The sequence below is a fragment of the Podarcis liolepis genome, assembly GCF_965112155.1.
Source record: "Podarcis liolepis genome assembly, chromosome: 1".
NCBI classification, from domain to species: domain Eukaryota; kingdom Metazoa; phylum Chordata; class Lepidosauria; order Squamata; family Lacertidae; genus Podarcis; species Podarcis liolepis.
Genome location: NC_139554.1, coordinates 88,389,503 through 88,413,880, shown reverse-complemented (window position 1 = coordinate 88,413,880; position 24,378 = coordinate 88,389,503).

The following is a 24,378-nucleotide window of genomic DNA, read 5'->3' as shown; positions in this document are numbered from 1 at the left end:
TTTCTGCTTAGCCTCTCTTAAGTGGATTATGATGCCCTTGCACAGTGCGAGCAGTCTTAAACCCACAGCATGTCTGCCTCTGTTTGTCAAGTTATTATGCACACAGCCATAAGAGGCAGCAGGTTTCCAGTAACAGTCAATTTAAGCGGATGTTAGTTTCAAGAGATTGTATGTTCGGAGCATAATAACTGTTTGCCGCACAACTGCATTATTCAAGAATAAATAAACAAGCGCTAAATAAAGGACATTAGCACAGCTTCATTTTCCATTTGTCGGGACAATGAAGTGCAGCTGATTCTTATCTAATCGGTGATTTCATGAATGTCCCGATGCAGGAAAGCCAGATGCAGCCCAAGCATCTTCTGTGAGCAATAATGATGCACTTGAATACACAATGGATAATTACTTACTTTGCTATGGGATAAGATACAGTATTGTTTACTTCAGAATGAAGCCAATCCACCTTGCAACTGGTGGGTCTTGAAGAGAAGAAGACACAAAAGAGAGCAATCAAAAAAGTGAATCCTTTCCAGCTGCATTTGTAGGGTGACAAATCCACATTAGCTAGCCAGGTGTCCGGAGAGACACAGGGCAACCAGATCCACTTATGTATGTTTATCACTGAATAGATGAACGTGATGCCTTGCATCTGTGAATGAGGCCTCACTGACAAAACTTCAACAAAACTCAGTTTCTCCTCAAACAGTGGAGGTCGTATCTTCAGTGGAGCAAGTTCCTCCTCATCAACATAGAGTAAGGGCTGAGAAAAAGGTGCATCCTAATATAAAGAAACCCCAAGATCTTTTCTGGACAAAGGACCTTTTTATACAACTGCCTCACTAGACTCTGTTTTTTTTAATGCCCCCAAGGACCACTTGAGGTGTTTATATATATACTTATATATACCTTGGGTTAAGTACTTAATTCGTCCCGGAGGTCTGTTCTTAACCTGAAACTGTTCTTAACCTGAAGCACCACTTTAGCTAATGGGGCCTCCTGCTGCTGCCGTGCCGCAAGAGCATGATTTCTGTTCTCATCCTGAAGCAAAGTTCTTAACCCGAGGTACTATTTCTGGGTTAGCGGAGTCTGTAACCTGAAGCGTATGTAACCCGAGGTACCACTGTATATAAATTTTATTAAATAAATAAAATAACCAGTCTTGATAAGGCAGCCCCAACAAGAGACTAGATGTTGAGTGCAGTGGCGTAGCGTGGGTTGTCAGCACCCGGGGCAAGGCAATTAATTTGCGCCCCCTAACCCGTGGATTTGCGCCCCCTAACCCTAACCCCCAGATGTTGCGCCCGGTGCGGCCGGCCCCCCCTGCACCCCCCACACTACGCCACTGGTTGAGTGCTAAGGCATTGCACCCCTTAAAAATGTTAGATTTTGGAAACTCAATAGAAGGTTTTCCATTGTATTTAGAGAAAAGATTTTTTCCCCTCTCCTTAAGCATATGGTGTGGGCAGACTTAGGAGTTGCCTTCTGCGATTCGCTAGCTGCCTACAACTGTTGCTCTGTAAGCAGCTTTCAGCAGGACTCTTTGCTTTTGGAAAGTGTGCTATGGGTTGTGTAAATCTTACCATATGGCAAAATATTGGGCAGTAGATCCCAACATTGCAGCCTCTTTCATTGCTTGCATTATTATTTCTTTGTCAATCAGCATTTGAATCCGCAAGAGAAGGAGGCAGGGATGAACTTTTGTATCAAATTTTAGACTATAAGACTATGAACAAGGAAGCCAAAAATATATTCCCATTTCCCACTGAGATTTGCTATTGTTTTTTCCTGCCCTCTTTCTCTTTCCACCAACCATCTTATCATCACTATAAAAACCCTGCACGTGTGATGTCTGTTGGAGAGAGAAGTGCCTGCTAGTGCAGGAGTTAATCAGAACATGCTCTTTTGAAATGTGAGCTCTCAAGAGAGAACGCGAAGTTTCTGCTGCTGTTTTCTTTAACAGAGTCAGAGCCCATGACAGTTCTGCTTACTGGATAAAGTACATATTTTCCAACCATTCTGACGGGTGGGATTTTAGACAGGCACACAAGCCATGTGCACGCATGCAAGACTCTTATTATGCAACTTCTACATGTTTAGTATAGGGGGTATTCAGGGTTGTGAAAGGGGCAGGCAAAATGATCAAGGGCTGGAGATCGCTTTCCCTACAAGGAAAAGCTTGATCGTATGAGACTTATTAGAGGGGAAAAGTCAAGTGGTTGCTAAAGTTCTATCAAACCAGCCTTGGTGAAGAACATTTAAGGTTTGCAAAAACATGCTTCAAACAAAAGGCAAACTTTGAAAGCTTCTAAACTATTCCCTGGGCTTGGATCGAAATCCAATTTACCCTCCCCACATCCCTGCCAGCCCTTCCTGGGAACTGTACTTTGTGAATGGTGCTGGGAGCTGTAGCTCTGTGAAAGGTAAGCTAAAGCTCTCAATATTCTTTTTTGGGAGTGCTTTAGATGTACTTTCAATGTATAGCGTGTATGCTGCCAAAATCTGGCATAATTTTGGTGGACCTTGATTCTTCCACCCCTGTTTTCATTGCCTTTTTTTACAGGCAGTAAACGGGAGGGGGGAGGGATGGGGTAGCTTTTCAAGGCTGGGGGGTTAAACGGGGGGAGGGATGAACTCTACCAATCTGTAGTTAGTGGTATCTAGTGGCTGCCACAACAGTCCCTGCCTGATTCTGGAAACGTAGGAAGTTACTTAGCACCAAGTCAAACCAAAATTGCCTGTTCTTGTTGGAATAAGCTTTCAGGGTCCCAGACAGTGGTGTGTTAGCCCACTTGCTACTGGAGATTACAGGGACTGGGCTTGCAACCTTCTGTAGGCAGTGCTAGTGTTCTGCCACAGAGTTATGGTCACTCCCTATCAGAGCTCAAGACATTTCGCTGAAGGAGGCAGAACAGCAAAAGGTGGACCTTCACTACCACACCCAGCTCAAGGTGTGGTGTTCCCAAGGCTGGTCCAAGCTATTTTGGGCTGGGGGCAGAAAGTAACACACAAGCCTGCAATATGCTAGGGGGAACTGCTTACAAAATGTTGTTTTGACAAAATTGCATATGGAATTGTGCATATCAGGAGAGATGTGCCCTAAAGTGCTGATGAATTTCCCTGGGGGCTTTTAAAAAAATAATAATCTCAAACTGATGTGGAACTTGGGTGAACTACTCTTAAGATTAGAAAAATGAGAAACTGAATTGGACAGATTTTCCCGGCCCTACAGAGCCTTCCAAATGGAGACAGGAAGCATATTAAGCAGATAATTAGCAAAACCCAGAAGCGAGGTCCAAAAAAAAATGATTTGGAGACTGGACACACACACACACACACCTTGTTTAGGAGCATCAACATGACAAGCCAAAACTGCAAATTCAGGTATGTCAGATAGGTAACCCAGCAACCTATAGGTTTCCCCCAATTCTCCAAAGTACTTAAATACATGTCTAAATTTAAACTCAAATGCTCTCAAAGAATTCACTAGGGCAATCTAGGTTAAGTGGGTTTTGAACTCTCACACAGTTACTGAAGGTCAAATTGCTCAGGTCTTTTCATTAAGGCCCAAGAGTACTAAATGATGAAAACATGTCAGTGTCTCTTATCTTACATAAATTTCTAGCCCTCAGGGCTGTGCATAGTAATGAGCATAGCACTGGCCAGCAGGGACACTTAGATAGAAAACTAGGCCACATGGATTGACATCACTTCTTCTTGCTGATTGGACGGCCTTCGGGATCTCCCCCCCCCCCTCAGTCACAGCTGTCAGCTTACAAAGCGGGAATGACAACAACCATGTTGGGAATAACAATAGCCTAACTATAACATAGGGGTGTGTTCTTCTGAGGATCAATGTGGGCTGCTGAGATAACTGGTTAAATAAAGATGATACGGTCTGTGCCTTTAGCAACCTTGGGCTCTTTTAGTGAAAGTGCAGGATAATAGTATTTATTTAAAAAAAAATACTTACAATAAATAATCATCTTAGTAAGTCACGGCTGATGAACCTGTCCAGTAGTAGCAACCACTGTGGCACTGAAGAAAGAAAGGAGATGAATTCCCATCTGTAACAGAAACCAGAAGCAATGGTGGAAGTAGGGAACCCTTTGAACATAATGGAAGGAGCCAGACTGCAATTCTCCTCCATCTGTCAGTCAGTATGAAATAGTGGTTCTTCTTAGGAAACCATTTATTTGATGGTACTTTTAAAGACACAGGCCTTCTAGCTCTTACTGCTGATACCACTGAGAGTAGCTAGTCAGTCAGCAGTGCCACATTTGTATGAATGGTTGAGTTAGGCTCATCCAATTTCTTCATCTGATGTGGCCATTTCAGGGCCCCCTGCAACAAATGAGAGCCCCCAAATACTGCAATTTATTTGCCTCCACCCAACCACTTGAAATGTCAACAATCTAGGGATAAGAGAGGCAAATTGGGGGAAATTGTACTGGGGAAAATTCCGTCAGAACCCCTTCCCAGCTATTTATATCCCTTCCTTTTTCCCTTCCTTTTTGATGGTCCTGCAGCAGATTTGATGAATGCACTGTTTTGCTCTTATCTTGAGATATTTTATATTGTAAACCGCCCTGCAATCCTCAGAAGAAGGACAGCATAGACACTTAATAAATAATGAAATAATAATAAAATATCCATGCCCAGAGCAATTAAGAATGGGTAATACTTATACATCCCCAGTCTGCATCAAAACCTCAGAAGTAGCACAGACCTAGCCTGTAGTGAAATAAATGCAAAAAAAATGCATATATATCTAGGGCTGTGAACCAGATCCAGCTGAAGCCCAAAGTCTGAACCAAGTTAGGCTGTTTTGGGGGGATCCAGGCTTCAGCCAAGTATGGTGGTGACAGCTCTGGATCACCTTAGGCTGGGTTGGGATGCCTAGAGCAATCTGCAGCTGTCAGGGGGGTGGAAAGGCTGCAGGCAAGGGTCTGCTTTAGCAGGGAGCATGGTGGGAAAGCAGAACCCAGCAGGAATGAATCTCCAGCCACCATCTGGTGTGCATAGCCCTACATAGAAATGTTGTTTGAATTATAACTGAAGGGACATTAGAAGGAGATTTAAGAAAAGAATGAAAGCATCAGGAAACCAACCTCCTGCTGAGGCTCAAACAGGTTAGGAGAGCAGGTTGGATGCCACACTACAATCAGAAACAGTAGGATTCGAGGGTGAATGCTATTGATAAGAGAGAAAGGTATGCATATTGCGATTTGTTTATGTACTTATAAAAGGCATAACATGTCTTGCTTGTTAAAAAAACAACAACTCATGCAACAAGACTTTTTCCTCTTTCACTTTCCAAATTTTAAGCCATGGTGCATAACTTTCTAAGTGTCCAAGGCATTAGTTACAGTGGTACCTCGGGTTAAGTACTTAATTTGTTCCGGAGGTCCGTCCTTAACCTGAAACTGTTCTTAAACTGAAGCACCACTTTAGCTTATGGGGCCTCCCGCTGCTGCCGCGCCGCCGGAGCACGATTTCTGTTCACATCCTGAAGCAAAGTTCTTAACCCGAGGTACTATTTCTGGGGTTGCAGAGTCTGTAACCTGAAGCATATGTAACCTGAAGCATATGTAACCCAAGGTACCACTGTATATTCTTAATTTAGGACCTAAGTGTTTGTCTTCAGGCACATCCACCCTTTCTCCTTGCACACTTATGTCAAGCATCCAGTTGTTTTCTGAAGACAGGTTCTTCATGACACTTTTGAACATCTGCTTCCCATCACAGCAGGTATCTACAGCCACAACTCTGCAGACAATAAACAGAGCTATGGATGAGCAGCCTTCGAAAGCTCCATATGGCAGAGAATTTTTAACACAATATAATATGCCAAAAATGTATTGTACACATCACAGGGAATATCAGGTCTGTTGGTCTGTTCTCTGGTGAATCCCACGTGTTGGGACCTTACGTGAAGTGCCTTGTTAGGCTTCAAGGTTGATCTCAGGAGAGAAGGAATAGTATGGAGAAGAACATGTCTTTCAATGGAGGTATAAGTTAGTTCCAAAGGGAGCAGGGATGAATAAAAATATTTTTTCTTGCAGTCTCCTCTTCACTTGGGATTCTGCCAAAGCTTGTTCAGCTGTCAATGGAATACCAACAAGCCAATCCTGAATATCCAGTGGCTATGAGTCTGCTGAGTGCTTTTATAAGGAACTGCCTCAACGACAAAGGTCAGGCTGCTCTTTTGGTGATATAAGACTCTAAGGCTTGAAGGAAGTGGGTTCATGGCAGGGGGGTTAATAGAAAAACAGCTTCATCGGCACTGATGCAACCTGTTTTTTGAAGCTTTCTTGTGAGGAGGCTGCAAACCAGTTGGGATGCAACTGGCCCGTGGTCAAAAGTCTACCACCCTTGATGCACACTGCTTCACTGATTTTAATGGGATCGATAGATGAAGTCAGGATGAGACCTCAAGAAAGTGGGAAATGGTAACAAAAGCATTAATCAGGCTGAAGGTGAAGAAGAGCAAGAGAGAGTACTCTAGATCTATCTGGAGCATTTATTGAAAAAATTAAGTACAGCATCTACATAAAGTTCCCTGCTGTGGAACTACCCCTGACTTGATGTGAGCAGCAGCTGATCTGGAAAGTGCAGGAGCTAAAGGACAATCAGCTCAAGTCTATGTAATGTATTTGTCCTCCTGTTTTGAAACATGAGGGGTAGCTCAATAGCATCCAGGGGGCCACAGATTCCCTGGCTTTAGATAGCCCTTTCTGTTTCTCAGCAATGTTCTTTACGTAGGAAAGGCATTCTTATGCAATCCCTCTAAAACACATCCACCTGCAACAAGCAAAATGGGGAAATGGCTTTCATCGTATGACCTGGACACAGTGCCTTGCCTGTTCTACCTGCGTGGTGTGGCACTTTCCCCCCTGCAGTACTGCAAAATGCTATTGATTTCTCCACCTAAACTTTTAGGCCAACAACTCGGACAAAAGCCGTTCTTCCCATCTTCCTCCTCGAGACCTTTCAGAACGTGATAGACAGCTGTCTACAATGATTTTCCACACTTGTCAGCCTGTCTCTCTGAATACTTTATATGCTGTTATGTCAGTCATATCAGCTCATAATGCTTTATGTATGGAGCAAGGTGAGCACAGAGTGCAACCTTATGGTGCTTAGACTTATGAAGAAAAAGAGATAGGGAATGAGGGGAGGGAGGGGGGAATTCACTGCTGAAATGCCCAGTTGTCAGAATGTGCACTGTGCAGAAAGTTAGACTTGCCTCAATTACAAAGGTACTCAATAAACACAAAATAAAAATTACATCAATCCAGGTAAAATGGCAGCTGGCTTCTATGCCCAGAGAATCCTAGTTTTGTAAGTAGCAGGCACCTGAAAAATATTTACAAAACAATTCTTAAATTTAAGCTGCTTTTGTCCCTATGACTTCAATATACCCAAACAAGCTGGAATCTATGCTAAACAGGCTCATGAACCATATAATAAGCATGCACTGAATCATATTTTGCAGGGGCTGAATTTTCTCATTTGTCCATCATACATAAGCAATAAGGACATCATATTTAAGGCTAATCAAGAATGGCTTTTGTGTACCTTAAAAAATTGTCCAAGGCAATTTTAAATCAATTTTTTAATGCACAATTGAAAACTTTCAATTCTCAAAAATATGACTTTTAGTTGTTATAAAATCCACTCACATCTTGCCTGATGGTTCTTACACACAAACCTAATAAACAGAGGGATTATTTTTTGACAGCCAAGAAGGAGACTAGTAGATTTACATTAAATAGTCATCTTCATATAAAAGGTGGGTATAATTATATTCTAACTACATTCTCCTGGTTCCTTCCTCTGGTAATGCTCAGCCATGCTCTCTAACACTTCCCTGTGTGCCTCCTCCCCTTAAAGACTGTGTACACATAATACATTTAAAAACATTTAAAAGCATGTGGCTTCCCCCAAAGACCCCTGGTAACTGTAGTTTGTTAAGGGTGCTAGGAGTTGTAGCTCGGTGAAGGGATTAACTACAAATCCCAAGACTCTTTGGGGGAAGCTGTGTACTTTAAATGTGATATAAATGCAGCCAATGTTTTTCAGTCATTTTTCTCACTTGCAACTGTTTTTAAGTTTCTGACTGTACAACTGCCTCACTCAAATAACTACCTGAAACTGTACTGAAACTATTTTAACTCTTTGTATATATAGCATTGTTTTAATTGTTTTATATAGGAAATTGATTTTGTTTTTACCTTCTTATTAAGTGTTTTATATCTGTATATTTTATTGTTGCAGAACCCTGTTACATCACCTAAGTATACAGTAGTAAAGATAAAGGGACCCCTGACCATTAGGTCCAGTCGCAAATGACTCTGGGGTTGCAGCGCTCATCTCGCTTTACTGGCTGAGGAAGCCGGCATACAGCTTCCGGGTCATGTGGCCAGCATGACTAAGCTGCTTCTGGCAAACCAGAGCAGCACACAGAAACGCTGTTTACCTTCCCGCCAGAGCGGTACCTATTTATCTACTTGCACTTCGTGCTTTCAAACTGCACAATAGAGACCTTTGAAAAATGTGTTGGATTGATACCTGCTAGGTCTGGATTGAATACTCAACCTCTATGTGCTCATTGACAGCTGTGGATAAGCCCCTCTCAGCAGAAGCCTCAAATCTATACTGTTAAGAATAACGTCTTAATTTGTGGGATTAAAGTTGGCTTTGCAACTAAATGGGCTGTATGCTAAATTCTTAGGTAGTGAAATTAATGGACTTAGGCTGCAACCCTAAACTCAGTTATAAGGAACGCAGTGGGATTTACTTCAGAGTAAACATGATAGCAGTGTTTCCCAAGGATGGTTTTTTAAAAAAAAAAACCTGGGTATTAAAAATGTTATATCATGACTCAGTAATCAATGACATCTTTTTTCTTTTTCTTTGTGTGTACAGTTTCAGCTCTTCCCACCGGAGCTTTTAAAGATGCACATTCTGTGCTGTGAAACTGCCATGCGGTTTGACCTCAGATTTCCTTTGCCTTGTGTGCAGGCATTCACTGAGTCTTATCAGCATCCTGAATCAAAGGCCATGGCATGGGGTGCTGATGATGCAGCTTAGGCGAACAAGTCTCTTCCCTGACAAGATAGCTGCAGGCTATATAATCAGTATGTGTGAAAAGATCAATCCTCTTACATAAAATAAAGCAAGAATTTCTAAGACTAGTCCTCCAAGGAGAGGAGAGAAAGGGAGAGAAGTTTTGGAACTCATGAGGGAAATAAAACAGTGATTAAATAAAGGCCAGCAAAAGGAGGAGAAAAACAATGAAAAGAAGGGGGGAAGAGTTGCTTTGTAACTTTGAGACTCTCAGGAGGAGAACCACGATGCTACAGTCTTATGACAAAAAATGAAGATCAGAAAATGATTCTGTGCATTTTAAAGACCGTGTCTGCTCACAGTAGTAATTCCCAGGCATGGCTCAGGCACACTAGTGTGCTATGCAAGGATGGCTAGTGTACCATGAAAAGGAAATTGAATTAGATCACGAAAGGTGCTGGTGAGACCAAAATCAGGGCCAGTCCCAAGTCTGTGGGTAATTTAAAATAGCAAGTGGCTCACAGCCATCTGCCATTGTGTATAAACTAAGGTAGGTGACAGGTGGACTCCATTTGCATCAGTCATCAGTACAGATGGACTCTCAGCAACTATCTGAAGATGTTGGGTGCTGACATCCAGCCTGCCTGAAGTACTAGCCCACAGAGAGTGCTGTAGATACATCTGCTTGTCTCTGTAAGCCAGCTTTGGTTGTCACAGATCTTCAAGGTATCCACATCCCTCCTCCAAATCAAAATTGGAGTATGCAGAAATAAAAATGTTCAGAGTTTGGTAGATGCCTTTGTTTCCAGGAGGGCCTTCTAACTAAAATAAGGCAAACGAGTGGTATGATGGAGAACCAATGGTCAGCCTCCTCAAAAGGCAGGCAAACTCTTCTGCATTGACATCAGGATTGATTAATTGAAACTGAATTGTTCCATTCCCAGGGGATATTATTGGAAGTTAAAATGTTTTTGTCCGATTTCATATGAACACAACCCTATCAGGGACAAAGCAACCCAACAACAACCCTTGTTGGTCCTTTCATATGGAAGTGGTTGAATACTGAGCAGAAATGGAACCTAGAAAAATACCATTCTAACCTAAGCTGCTGTCATTCCTGAGCACTGGGCCAAACTGCACATGATATTAAGCACACAGGTTTAGCATTGAAAATGTCATTTCAAAACAACAATCACAAACTCTGGTCAGGACCATGGCAGTGTGGAGATGGTTAGCAGGCAGTCAATGCAAAATAACACATCTAATAAACACATGTTGCCAGGCTGACAGGTGTGTGCTCTTGTGCAACTTGAACAATGCAAAATATTAAAAGAAAACTCAATTATCCTACTTATCCATTATTCCTTTTGTAGACTTTGCATTTCTTGTGGTGCTTGTGCACAGATCAGTATAGACTTTGGGGCCTTGACTTCTTAAGACAGGAAATGAGAAACACATTGGGTGCCATGGGTATACATATGTGTGTATCCATATCTTAGGGCTCAGATGGAAAGTGCAGCACATTGTAGATCCTTAATGCCTTTTTCCACATCCAAGCTATTTGGGGAACCTCCACAACCCAGCAAAAACTCTGCTTCTGAATCAGAGCATATGACGATACCATGCAGAGCTTCCTGCTTTCACCCTTCCTCAACTAGTAACCCAGTATGCTCCAGTATGCTCCAGAAATGAGCAAGAATGGGGCCCTCTAACCAATAATGTTGACTTGCATCAGAGTGCCAGATTCTTGAGTCTTCTTGTGCTAATCACTAGGCAGGTTCTCCATCTCCACTAGCTCTCCTGTGACTCAGACTAATGCTGGGAAACAGATTTATTTCGGAAAAATGAAGGAACCAAACAGTAAAACAGTACAGCACCTTTTTCCTGCTTGAAAGAGACCAGACCCTGGTGGAGCTTTACATCAGCAGGAGACAAGGAAGAGAGTGATGTCTGTTTGGGCCACACAATTTCCCTGAGCGAATAGCTCTGCCATGGTAGACAGTGGTCTGAAAGAGAAACATTTCAAGCTAGGGAATCTACCCTTAGGATTGCCATATGTCGACAGCAGTGTCTGGGCAGAAATCAGTTGAATGTTCAGGAAAATCCGGCAGCCCGTGTCAGCAGTGCCAATTTTTGCCAATTTTCCATAAAAATAGTTCAAACCCGCATTTTTTTGCTATTTGCCAAACGAACAAACAAACACAGCTCAACAACTTTGGCTCAATGACTTTTCTGTCCAGATTTTCACTCTTTGAAATATGGCAATCCTAAAGATGTAGACCCCTTGTATAGCACATGGCATTTTGCTGCTGAAAGAGGAACCCAAGGCCCTTGCTGCTTACTTGTGCCATAGCTTTCAAATACCTTGCTGTACCCTTCAGTCATCAATTCCTGCCTCCATTTACACACACACACACACACACCCCAACTTATGGTGGCACCTGGGGCAAGTAAATTCACCTCTGCTGCATGGCCGGGCCAGAGCTGGTCATAATGTTCTCCTATCACTCTGGAAGTATGACAGTTCCAATCTGGTATTTGCACTGATGAATTCACATCCTCTTTCTGAGTGCAGATTTTTAAATATTATGGTTACTATTATTCCTATGTACTGTTTGGCATAAAGAAGGAAATGAGAGTGACCTTCTTGTTAGAATGTTGCTGCGTACTGTAAACAATTTAATCGCCAGTTACATATGGAGATAAAGGGGGAAACAGTGTAATTGTCTGGAAATAACCTAACCACATGGCCTCTGTTTGTGGTTTGGAATGGATACTGCCATGACCTTTCTGTCTGCCCCATCTAACTGCATGAGTTTAGCACATTTGCGCTGCAGGTCACTAAGTGCTTTCCTAGTTCTCAGCATGAATCACGGTGGATTATTTCAGACACCTGAACAGGACATTTGGGGATCCTGCCTTTTTCCGCAAGCTGGGTAGATGCTTTTAGCCTGAGATTTCCCAGGTTGCATACACACGATACCTTTAAAGCACATTCAAAGCACATCCTGTAGTCTACTCCTGCCAGAGTTACAAATCCCAACAGCCCTTATCAAAGTGTAGTGTGCAGAATTATTATTTTTTTGGAGGGAGAACTTTGAATGTGCTTTAAAGGTATCATGTGTCTTTGATGATGATTGTCTCTGTTCTTCGTTAGGCAGAACCAACCTGCCTACTGGCAAACTTTGAATATAAAAAGAGGTTTACCGCCCACTGTTTCACCAATATGGTCATTTGGCTTTATCAAATCAATATTGTGAATTATCAAGCACAGTTGCCAAGTATGATGGGTCATTGGCAAGCCCCAGTGGAAGCTAGGGGAACCTAGACCTGGTGGGACACCCATGAAGTCACATAGGTGCTGCCTAGGAAGTCACATGGGTGACACCTGAGAGGTCCCTACTGTTCTTCCTTGAAAAAGAAATAGTGGATGCTTCAGCAGTACAGTTGTACAACTGCTTAGCACCTGAAGCCTCTTTGGTTCAGATGCCACAGTTGCTTCTGTGCTGGGAGAAAAGTTGTGTGCCCCTTGCCTGTTCTGGTTCTCTCCCTCTCCTCCTCCTTCACAAATAAACAGTTAGGTTTCCCTGTGTTCAGTGGGGCTTACTCTCTATTACATGTGTTAAGGGTTTCAAACTAACAGCACAATCCTATCTCATTAGAAGTAAGTTTCATTGAGTCCTATGGGATACCCCAGGAAATGGGCTATAGAGTGCATTTCTTGGGTCTCAGTAGGGATGGCATGTTGTGATTTTATTCCTCCTTGTGGGGCTCATGTATCCTAGTTTACAGAGGACAGTTCTCTATTTGAAAGGCCGTCAGAGGGAAGTATTCTTTTTGAAGGGCTGCCTCTGGTTTAAAGACCCATAAGGAGGCAAAGCAAAAGCCTTGCAGTTGCCCATCAACATTTGGCATCTTACACAGCTCACTGGGTCACAATCTTCCCCACAATGGTGAGATGCAATGTGCTTCTGTTCAAATAACAGAAAATATTTTGAAGTGTGCATGCATGCGGATAAATTCACATATGCAAAGGTGATGAAAATCCATGCCCTTTTTTGACTTCTATTGTTTGCCAGTGCAGAAGTGGCTTTGCAGCTTTCTACCCTGCACACACGTGCACCCATTTTTTTAAAAAAATGGCACAGTAGTCAGATTATACACATGGGACTGGAAATATAGCTGAGAGTGACCATGGATACTGCACAGAAATACTGACAAAAGAATTAGTTTAAGCCACCTTCCATGTCTGTATACAGCACTGCACATATCTGGAGCACACATTACAATGGAAGTACCAAAAAAGAGCCATTAGTTCTTCCTTTGCCTGTGCATCCATTCTATGTATGAAACTTCACTTGATCTCATTCCAAAAGAATGACTTGCATGGAATTCATACAGCCTCATAGGATGTCCAACTCCGCTCCCGTTCCTATACCTGGTTTAGGTCATGTTCACATGGCCCTGGGGTTGTACAATGATACAGGTTGAACTTATCCCTGCCGGCTCCATGCATATGGAAAAGTGGTCCTGCTATTTCTCCCCCCCCCACACACACACATCCAGGTCCTGGTTTTTCAGCACCTGGCTACAGGACCACTGTGCTGTCTCCCCCTCCCCCCCTTTTTTTTTGCAGCTGGCATGCTGAGGTTACTACTCAAGATGGGGAAATTTCAAGGTTTCCTGCCAAGCTAAGAAATTACTTGAATGACTCATCCTTAGAGATGGACAAATCAGTCAACCTTTTTTGTTTCCATAGCTTTTCATTCTTCCAGTCTTACATTCAGTTCTCCAGATTTTTGCAACAGTTTGGTAACAACAACAACGAATTTCTCCTAATAAGTACATCTTTGTTTGCGGTTTCACCCAACATGCACATTTCTGCAAAGCGATTTCCCCTAGAATAATGCATCTTTGTGTGTTATTTTCACAAACGTGCATTTTCTGTGCATTTTTCTGTTCAGCATCTTATCAGAAACTTGCAGTTAATCAAGGATGAGATTTAAGCAAAGGCAACTCTTAAAATCATACTGAATTTGAGCTGTACAGCTGCAATAGCACACCTGATTGCTAGAGGGATAAGATCCAAAGTTCTGTTACATACTCAAAATCTACTGCCACAGGGATCCTAGAGTGCATAATCTGAAAACTTCTCAAAACAACTTGGTAGCAATGGATGGTGAGACCTCTAGTGGCAAAAGTCAGTCTTCTACAAAAAATAAAAATAATAAAAATAATGAGCTGCTTAGGAAGCAGCTGTTTCCTGAAAGCACTGAATAAACAAAGAACAACATATCACTTATGAGAAGCCAGACTGGGCCTGTCTTCAGAACATGTTGACATAACCTAGTCAATACTTTTTCCTTTGCCCCTGGAACAGGTTCTACAACATATGACCTAACCTGCCAGAATAGGTATTGTGGCCCATTAGTTGTTTAATAACTCCATGGTTTTGTAGTCTATGAAGCTTCTTTGTGGTAGAAGCACATCAGAGTGCACATAGCCATCTGTGAGTCAAAGACAGGGCATCTCCAATTACTATTTCCCCAAGTCAGGTAGCTTAGAGGTTGCGAGAGAGTTGTTTCTCAGACTTGGTGCTAATAAAAGAGTTGGAAACTTCACCCCTTCTTAGCCTTCAGCAAAGCTCTGATCCAAGCACACCATGCACTTCCTCCTCCTAAGTAGCCTTATTTGTTGCTAACTGGGCACGTCAATAGCTACACTTCAGGTTCCTGTTTGGTAAATCTACTCCTCCAATTGCCATGGGGTGTGTGTGGAAGGGATCTGGCCAGGAACTGAAGCAGCTGGTGTGGGCACAATTGTGACAGTGGCAAGAAAGAGACAGGGAGTGGATAATCCATTGAGGGCAATAGGCCCAAGCTGTGTCTTTCTCCAAACTGGTGCTGGGAGTACAGTCGTATTAAATGTTAAACGGCCCCCTTATCCAGAGATATCACAAATAATTTGCTTTGAGAAACACCTCGATTTTACCTCATGCTTAAATCAGGACACAACATCTCAAGTGGTTTTGTAGAATCTGAAAATATCATTGCTGTGGCATTTGGCACAAGAGGAAATGACCATATGAGCCAGGTTGTGTAACAATATTTATAAAAGGCACAGAAAAGGAACCTAACGTCTGCCCACGCACCTCCGCAAAAGAATTCAAAAGTGCAAATATGATTCACCATCAGAAAAACCCTGACACCCACACATCGACTGCTAATTCTGCTGTAATGGTTCTGAAATGAATGGTTGGGGGAGAGAATGTGAGTAACAGGAGGAGGTGGCATGGGTCAACAAATGGAATAGCATTTCAAGGCTAATGGACACAATTTGAAGGCTATTGAGTTCATATTTTTGTATTACGGTCATACTAGAGGAGGACTGTGAAAATGTATGGAACGCTTAAAAAAACACCTCCATATTTATTTTTCTTTCTTTTCTGTTTCCTGTTACATATACAATTCACCCTGCATTTACTGACACTCCACATGCATCCACAAGCATCATCTCACGCAACTGCAATGAACCATTCTTTTCCAACCATTTCATTATTATGCCATTATTTTATTACTAATTACATTTATTTCTCACCTCTCCTCCAAGGAACTTTATCCCCCCCACACACACACACTTTAAGCCCATTTAAGGTGGGGTTATTTATTTTTTATTATGTTGCTAAGCCACCTCTCCTCCAAGGAGCTCACAGCTCCCCCCATTTTATCCTCACAACAATCCTGTGAAGTAGGTTAGGCTGAGAGAAAGAGTGAGTGGCCCAAAACCACCCAGTGGGGATTTCAACCTGTGTCTCCTCAGACCTGGTACAGTGCTCTAACCACTACAGGCTCTCAGCTGGGAATGGTAGACAAAAAGAGAGGCAGCTGACATTATCTTCCCATTTCCCACTCTCAAGCACTAGAAATTTATTAGAGGGGGGAAAGAGCAAAGACACCAGAAGGCCTCTTTCAGCTCAGCTGACTTAAAACCCTGGTTCCAAATGGAGTGCAATGCTAGGCATCAGGCCGGGACTATCCAACACACTCACGTGTCTTCAGGCAGCAGCAAGAGGAGCAGCTGGTCTGACAGAGCAAGCATCTTAAAGCAAAAGATACCCACAGTGAATTGGCCACCCTGTGGCATGCATCCTCAAATGGTGTCCCACAGAAAGGGAGAACCACTCCTTTCAATCTGGTTCCTTATATCAGCACTGAAGAGACATATTTCGTTTGGTATCCTCTGTCACTCTATCGTCTTCGTTGGGTTCTGCTTCCACCAAAATGTTTTGGCAAAATGTACCCTAGAGCCTAGGGACATGGGTGGGGCTGTGGGTTAAACCACAGAGCCTAGGACTTGCTGATCAGAAGGTTGGCGGTTTGAATTCCCGCGATGGGGTGAGCTCCCGTTGCTCGGTCCCTGCTCCTGCCAACCTAGCAGTTCTAAAGCACTTCAAAGTGCAAGTAGATAAATAGGTACTGCTCCAGTGGGAAGGTAAATGGCATTTCCGTGTGCTGCTCTGGTTCGCCAGAAGTGGCTTAGTCATGCTGGCCACATGACCCGGAAGCTGTACGCTGGCTCCCTCGGCCAATAAAGTGAGATGAGCGCCGCAACTCCAGAGTCAGCCACGACTGGCAGTGGCGTAGTGTGGGGGGTGTAGGGGGGACCGGCCGCACCGGGCCAACATCTGAGGGGGGTGCGCTAATCTAGTGGAAGAGACTCGAGTGCTAAAATCCACGGGTTAGGGGGCAAAAATTACTTGCCTTGCCCCGGGTGCTGACAACCCACGCTACGCCACTGACGACTGGACCTAATGGTCAGCGGTCCCTTTACCTTTACCATAGAGCTTATCTCCTAAGAGCAATGAATGATCAAACATGAATTATGTGCGGTGTAACCTGCAAGTTACAGAAAGCCCATGCTTTGACTACCTATCTGTACTTCTTAGCTTACATAAGGGAAGGAGAAAAAAGAAAGCATCACTATTGGACAACATAAGAAGAGCCCTGCAGGATCATGTGGACCTAGCTGAACACCTGGTTTCCCACAGTGGTCAACCTTTAAGCAGGACCTGGATGCAATAGCCACCACCAGTTGAAGATCTCCAGGAAATGGTCTTTGTCTGGAGAAACACAACATATGGATTGAACTGCTGTGCTATCAACAGGACTATTCCAGCTGATGATTCTCAATGTGCAGATAGGCTCTAAAAATCCAAAGAGCAAAGACTTTGAAACTGCTGAAGATATTAATGGACTGAAAAGACCTATTCGTTTCATCTTCAATTCATACATAACTTATAAAGGTTTAATAGTAATCAATAGATGTTATATATGATGCACATTCATAATATATTAGAGATGATTACAGACACATCAATAAGTGGAGTATCAGACTGTTGTGATTCTCAACCATAGTTATCTACTGCCTGTGGTTCAGTCATTCACTGCAGCAATCAATAAGAATTGATTCGCTGTTACAAATATGCAGATTCATTTTCAATTATGTTAGTAGAAACCTCATGTCCAAAATAAAAAGGTTCAATTCTAGTAAGGCATCAGACAGACTCTGGATTAGCAAAGTACAATTTATCAATTTGTAAATGTGTGAAGCAAACATAGATAAGTCTACTTCTACTGCTAAAGCTAAGCAGATATTTATATACACATGAAACAACTAAATTAAGATTCACATACTAGACACAATCCAAAATATTTGTTTGGGATTGTATGATGCAATATTTATATTTATTTATATTTTATAAAGATGGAATATCATCTGAAGGACATCACATAGGCCACTTCTGCCAGAGTACCTTTCTACATTAGCTGTCCATAGGCCATTTCATTAGTGATAAACAAGTTGACCAGCAACAGCTGGTCTGTTATGTGACATGCATAGATGCTATGCTCTCTGGGGCTTACAGCAACATCAGTGCAACAGGAATGCTTCAACCCGTTTGGAGGATCAGCAACCTGGAATGCACTTTGACTCACTTTGCATTAATGGATGGTCGAAACCAGTTTTGCTTGCTCTAGCAGAACTGTCCAAAAATCCCTTTTGAATGAGATCCCTGTGGTTTTTGTTGTAGTAAGAGCTGGCTGTGGCCTTTGTCCTAGCCTGTAGCGCTACAGAGCTGCTACATCCCTATAATGTCTTGGCTACAGGTTCTTGCAAAGATACCATAGATTCTCCAGCACTGTCTCCACCAAAGGAAACTGTACCATCAGATGCTGTCCTGAGCATCCCACCCATCACTTGGAAAAGGATTGCAGAGCAAAATAATGACTTTTGGAAACCACCCCGGGATACAGTATGACTACTTGGTGAGAAGGGATAATGGAAAAGCTGATGGGCACACTGCCGCAGGAACCGTGTTTCATAAAGCAAAGCAAAGGATTGTGCCTCTGCTACATGATGATGATTACAAAGTGTGTACAATTGTGTGCAAGTTAAAATAGGCAACCTTAAAATAATGCTGCTTAAATTGTTCAGCCCATGGAGGACACTGTGTTCTCTCCAGCTGGAATAAACAACTCCCCATTAAACAAATGCCATCAATTAGAACTAGTTAATCTTCCTATTTGTTTCCCTCCAAGCTTTTAAAAGGCCAAGATGAGTTTATTTTCCCAAAGCGATATGTCAGCTCTGTATAGTTGTCCAGTGTACTAGGCACGGAAGATGAAGCCTGTGCTAAAATATTACAGGGAGCTTAATAGAAGAGAAAGCGAGAAAAAGAGAAGGTATATTTCTCTAGAGGCTATTAGTGTGAAACTATATAATCACAAGCAATATATAATGACGGGAAGCTGCTTGCACATACGGCTTTCATACTGCATTGCTTCATTGATGATAGAGGGGATTTGAGCCTTCCTTGGGAGAGTGGGGTGTTGCAGGCCCCCTGTTTCCATGAACTGTGAGATGTTTCAGGGACAGCACTGCCTGGGTTTGGGTTTGATTTCCTTTGGATTAAAGAGCAATGGTGTTTTGTTTCATAATTTTTTTGCTTGCATTACAAATATAAAGGGGGGACGGACATAAATTGGGGCATACAGGAACTCCTACTAAACAACAGACCTGCTTTGGGAAAAGCCTGCATTCTCAAGGGGCAGATTTTCTATGCCCACAAATGGCTTGCAAAATACATTAGGCCAGCGCCGCTAAAATGAAGGCAGTATTTCAAACTCAGAAGTGACACTTTCTTGGCTACCAAAGCCCCTTCTCTTCATTATCACCATGTTATCAATGCATCGTAGCAGGAACCAGATCATCTAATGGAGGCATCTTTTGGAAGTGCAACAGCAGAGATCATTACTGTGTTGACTTAAGGGTTAATTCTGATCTCAGCTACCCAAGGGGGTGCATGGAGGTGTTGCTTTGCAGCCAGGCAACTTGGCATGATGTTCACTGAGGTAATGCAGTGAATGCCTCTGTAGTTCTAAGGAAAGTTTCCTCTGTCAGTCTGATTGAATGTCTCCCTGCTATGTACAGGGCATGACCTAAGAAAGACGAAAGCTCTTGGTTCCTTTCTCCTTAAACTGCACACTGCTTTTGTTCTGGTATGTAAGGTGTTATCAGGATTTTCTTCTCCCTCTGGACTCAGTCTGTTATTTAAATGATTTTGTTAACAGTATCCTCCTCCACTGGAGGAGGATAAACAATGGGAGGGAAAATAATATTTTACTCAGGGGGATAGAGGGGGTATATGTGGTAAAATGAGGGCAAAAGCAATGTATAAAGGCTGAGACCCAGATATCTGGACCTGTATCAGTGGGAGCCATTTCAGCTATGGGTGAGTTGGCCCTGTTCCTTTTCAGAGGAGAGGGTTCCACCCAAAGTGGAAATAGAGTGATTGTCTAGGTCCAGCAGGATGAGATTATATATCCTGCATTAGCAGATTACTGAATATCCACTTCTATATTCCTTGTGGAAAGCCATGTCCATTTCTTTGAAAGGCCTCCTTGAGAGAAGGCTTTATTAGCCATGAAATTGCTCCTTCATGCTCTCTTAAGTCAACAGGCCAGCACTGGGACTCTTTATCTCCTAGTTCACCCGCTACCGGCCATAAGTTCTGATTAGCACATCCTAAAAGCTACAGTCTCTTTAAATGCACAGTAAAGCTTCATGTGGAGCACTCACTCAGAAAAGGGGACCCTGCTGGGAAATGTACAGCAGAAAGCCAAACATAAGCTTGAAAACTTGGACATCTTGGACATCCAGAAAGGCAGGGTAGAAATGTTTCCAGGAAAAAGAAAGACATACATGAATAAAGCTATCATGATTTTGCCTGCAGGTTACAAAAGTCTGCCGAGAGGGGGAAATGAATCTTTTAAAATGGGTGTAGATAAACACTATTGACCACCACAATTCAGCATATTTATATAATATATTTTATATATCGCTTGATTGTAAAACGCACACACACATTTCTAAGTGTATAAAATGAAACATGAAAACATATTCAAATGATGGTTAAAATCTGCAGTAGCTAAAAAGAAATAAAGCACATGTCAACATTCCACATGTCTGGTTGGCTTGCCTAAACAAAAATGTTTTAAGTAGATGCTGAAAATAGTACAGCAAAGATGCCTGCTTGGAGTCAATTGGCAGGGAGTTCCAAAGTGTGGGTGCCACCACACTAAAATAATGATTTCTTACAGGTGCAGAATGAGTATGATGTGACACCTGCAAAGGTCCCAGTTCTGCAGATCAAAGCTCTCAAGTATATATGGAGTAATGCAACCATTTAAGGAATACTGCTTCCAAACTGTTTAGGGCTTTATATACTAATACAGGTTTTTAAGCAGAGGTTGGATGACCATCAGTCATGGATGCTTTAGTTAAGATTCCTGTATTGCAGGGGGTTGGACTAGATTACCCTCAGAATCCTTTCCAACTCTACAGCTCTATGAACTCCTTGACCTTGACCCAGTAGCACATGGGAAACTGATACTGATCTGTGAGCAGAGGTGTTATGTGCAGATGGAGTCCCACTCCTGTCAGCCATTGTGTTGTAGCATTCTGTGTTAACAGCAGCTTCCAGATCAAGTGCAAAGGAAACCCCACATAGAGTGCATGGTGGCATTTCTCAATCTCCCAAACAATGCAATATGGGTATTTTCAAAACCTTGATCTAAATCAGTTGGGACTTGTCTCTCTCTCTCTCTCTCTCTCTCTCTCACACACACACACACACCAGAACCATGCCATCCCTGTTCAGAAGTAAACTGAAAGCAAACTTGGGATGCAAGCTGACTTCAAAATGCACAAAGTCAGCATTTCAAATTAACTTTTTTTTCCCTTGGCCAGGTAATTGCAGCAGAGATGAGGGAGATTAATAAAGCAGAGGTGCTTCTAATATGTTTCAACAGAAGCTGCAATAATTTACCCTTAGATTCAGTGGATGTCAGAAAGACAAACAGGACTAATTTTCTACAAGGGTCCCACTGAGGGACAGAGTCACATTTCACATTTGCTTGTTCAGTTGGCAATGGCACAACAGGGGTTGTTGTTTTTTCCTGTGACTTTTATTGAAATCACTCACCACCACCTCCCAGAAATAATTGTTCCGTAAAAGGAACTCTTCTCTTTCTTGGCCTCTGTTCTGGACATTTCAAGAGGTTTGGTTCCCAGCTTGATTACCAGCAGTCAGAGAATCCCTTGACTGAAATTCTGCTCAGAGGATGCTCCCACTGGCAAAAGTGTAGGCAACTGTTGCCTCATTCAAAAATGTCTGCACCTGGGTTTGAGGGGACCTTCTGGAACAGGGATTAGGTAATTGTTGGTAGAGAATCATCAAAACCTGCCTCTCCCATTCCATCAATAGCTCCTGCATGGACAGAAGGAACCCTGCCATTCTTTAAGTTTGGATCCAAGACAGAATCATTCAATTTTCAACAAGAAAACAGCCTTGCTGGATCAAGCCAAAACCCATCTAGTCCAGCATCTTGTTCTCTCAGTGACCAGCCATATGCATATGAGTCACTCTGCAGGGAGATAGTTTCTCTCCCAGAGTGAGAATGCAGCAGGTACCAAGTCGGACTACTGTTCCATCTCTCCAAGCCCTACCTAGAGATGCCAAAGATTAAATCTAGACCTTCCGCAAGCAAAGCAATTGCTCTTTCACTGACCTATGGTTGTAGAGGACCACATCATCTCCAATACTATTCAGAGTGAAATGCTTTGCAATGTCTCTCAAAGACACCGATATGGCCAATTGCAAATTTGTCATCAGGCTGTTTTGGTCATGATAACTTTTATTATGACTTTTGATGTGAGCAACCTGGTTGCTGAATTCTGCACCAGCTGAAGTTTCTGAATGAGCTTCAGAGGCAGCGTCATGTAGAGCGTGCTGCAGTAATCCAACCTAGAGGTTACTAGAGCATCAACAACAGATGTAAGGCTATCCCTGTCCAGACAGAGGCATAGTTGGGCACCAGTCAAAGCTGATAGAAGGCACTCTACCCCATTAAGGCCACCTGAGCCTCAAGTGACAGCTATTGATCGAGAAGTACCTCCAAGCTCTAACGCCATCAACAGCAGGCAACCTCCCATTCATCCAGCCTAGGGAGCCACCCACTAACAGTGTCTCAGTCTTAACTGGATTGAACTTCAATTTGTTGGCTCTCATCCAGTCCATTACCGAGGCAAAACAACACTCCAGCTCATCCTCTGCCTCACCTGCAGGTGTAAAGTAGAGTTGTGTGTCATCAACATATTGTTATATTGTTGACAATGTACACCAAACTTCCAGATAACCCTGCTCAGCAGGTTCACGTAGATGTTAAACAGCATGGGGGATAAAATCAAACTCTGAGGAGCCCCACATTGAAAGTTCCACTATATATTTTTGTTTTTATATGTATATTGTAAAGCACCCTGTGATTTTTGGATGAAGGGCAGTTTAAATAGTAGTAGTAATCATATTGACATGAAATTTTCATAGAAAATCAATTTCCTTGTATTGCTAATAATAAAAATCCATTGTTGTTTTTTCCTTATTGACTTTGAAACATTTATAAGTTTGGATATGCATAGGTAATCTGAAATATACCAGTATGTGTGTGTGAACCACCATGAAGTTATTCATATAATTCTGCAGAAGGGAACAGTGAATGAGAAGGCACCCACGTTGACCAAAAACAATTTGCACTGCTCTGGACTGCTAAATTCACACTGTTGCTGATGCATTTGTAGGTGTCTGTATGCGTGTGAGAGAATGTGACATGGTTCAAGCAGTTTATCTTGAATAATACACTGTCAAGAAGAGCAGGCGAACTGAATTCTTCACCGCAGATAACGAGAGACTTTCTGTTCCTAACAGCCACCTGATTTCAAGCACAGAATGCAACCTGTAACATTTCAAGGACAAAAAGAGAGGAGGAGACCAGCACTCCCAGCAGGGGTGATCCATCACTGCCCCTTTAGAACTACCTTTCAAGGCAGAAGAGGCTATACTGACTACTGATTTGAAAAAGTCATGTTCACCTTCTGGTATGCAGCAAACTCCTGTGTGTAGGGTGGCCAGCTCACTAAAACAAATGGCCTGGCTGTGTGTCCATGCCCCACTTTTAGGTCAGTTGTCAGAAATGCAAGGGCCAAGGCTATTTTTACCTTCCACTGTTTGGGGTTTGGCTTTGTTTTTTCCCCAGGTGTGATTGCGAGTGAGTAATTGCTTTAGATTAGAGGCCCGTGTGTAAGCAAGGATAACTGTATAGCGAGTAAATAGACCAAAGGGCTGTTCCAACAAAGTCATAGAATCATAGAATTGTAGAGTTGGAAGGGACTGCAAGGTTCATCTAGTCCAACCCCCTGCAATGCAGGTGTCTCTGCAGCTAGAGCACCCATGACAGATGGCCATCCAACTTCTGCTTAAAACCTCCAAGGAAGGTGAGTCCTCTACCTCCCAAGGGAGTCTGTTTCACTGTCAAAGAACCCTTACTGTCAGAAAATTCATCCTGGTGTTTAGTCGGAATCTCCTTTCTTGTAACTTGAAGCTATTGGTTTGAGTCCTACCCTCTGGAGCAGGAGAAAACAAGCTTGTTCCCTCTTCCATGTGACAGTCCTTGAGATATTTGAAGATGGCTATCATATCTCCTCTCAGCCTCCTCTTTTCCAGGCTAAACATACCCAGCTCCTACAATTGTCCCTCATAAGGCCTGGTTTCCAGACCCTTGATTATCTTGGTTGCCCTCCTCTGCACATGTTCCAGCTTGTCAACATCCTTCTTAAATTGTGGTGCCCTGAATTGGACACAGTATTCCAGGTGTGGTCTGACCAAGGCATAATAGAGTGGTACTCCTCACACATTCA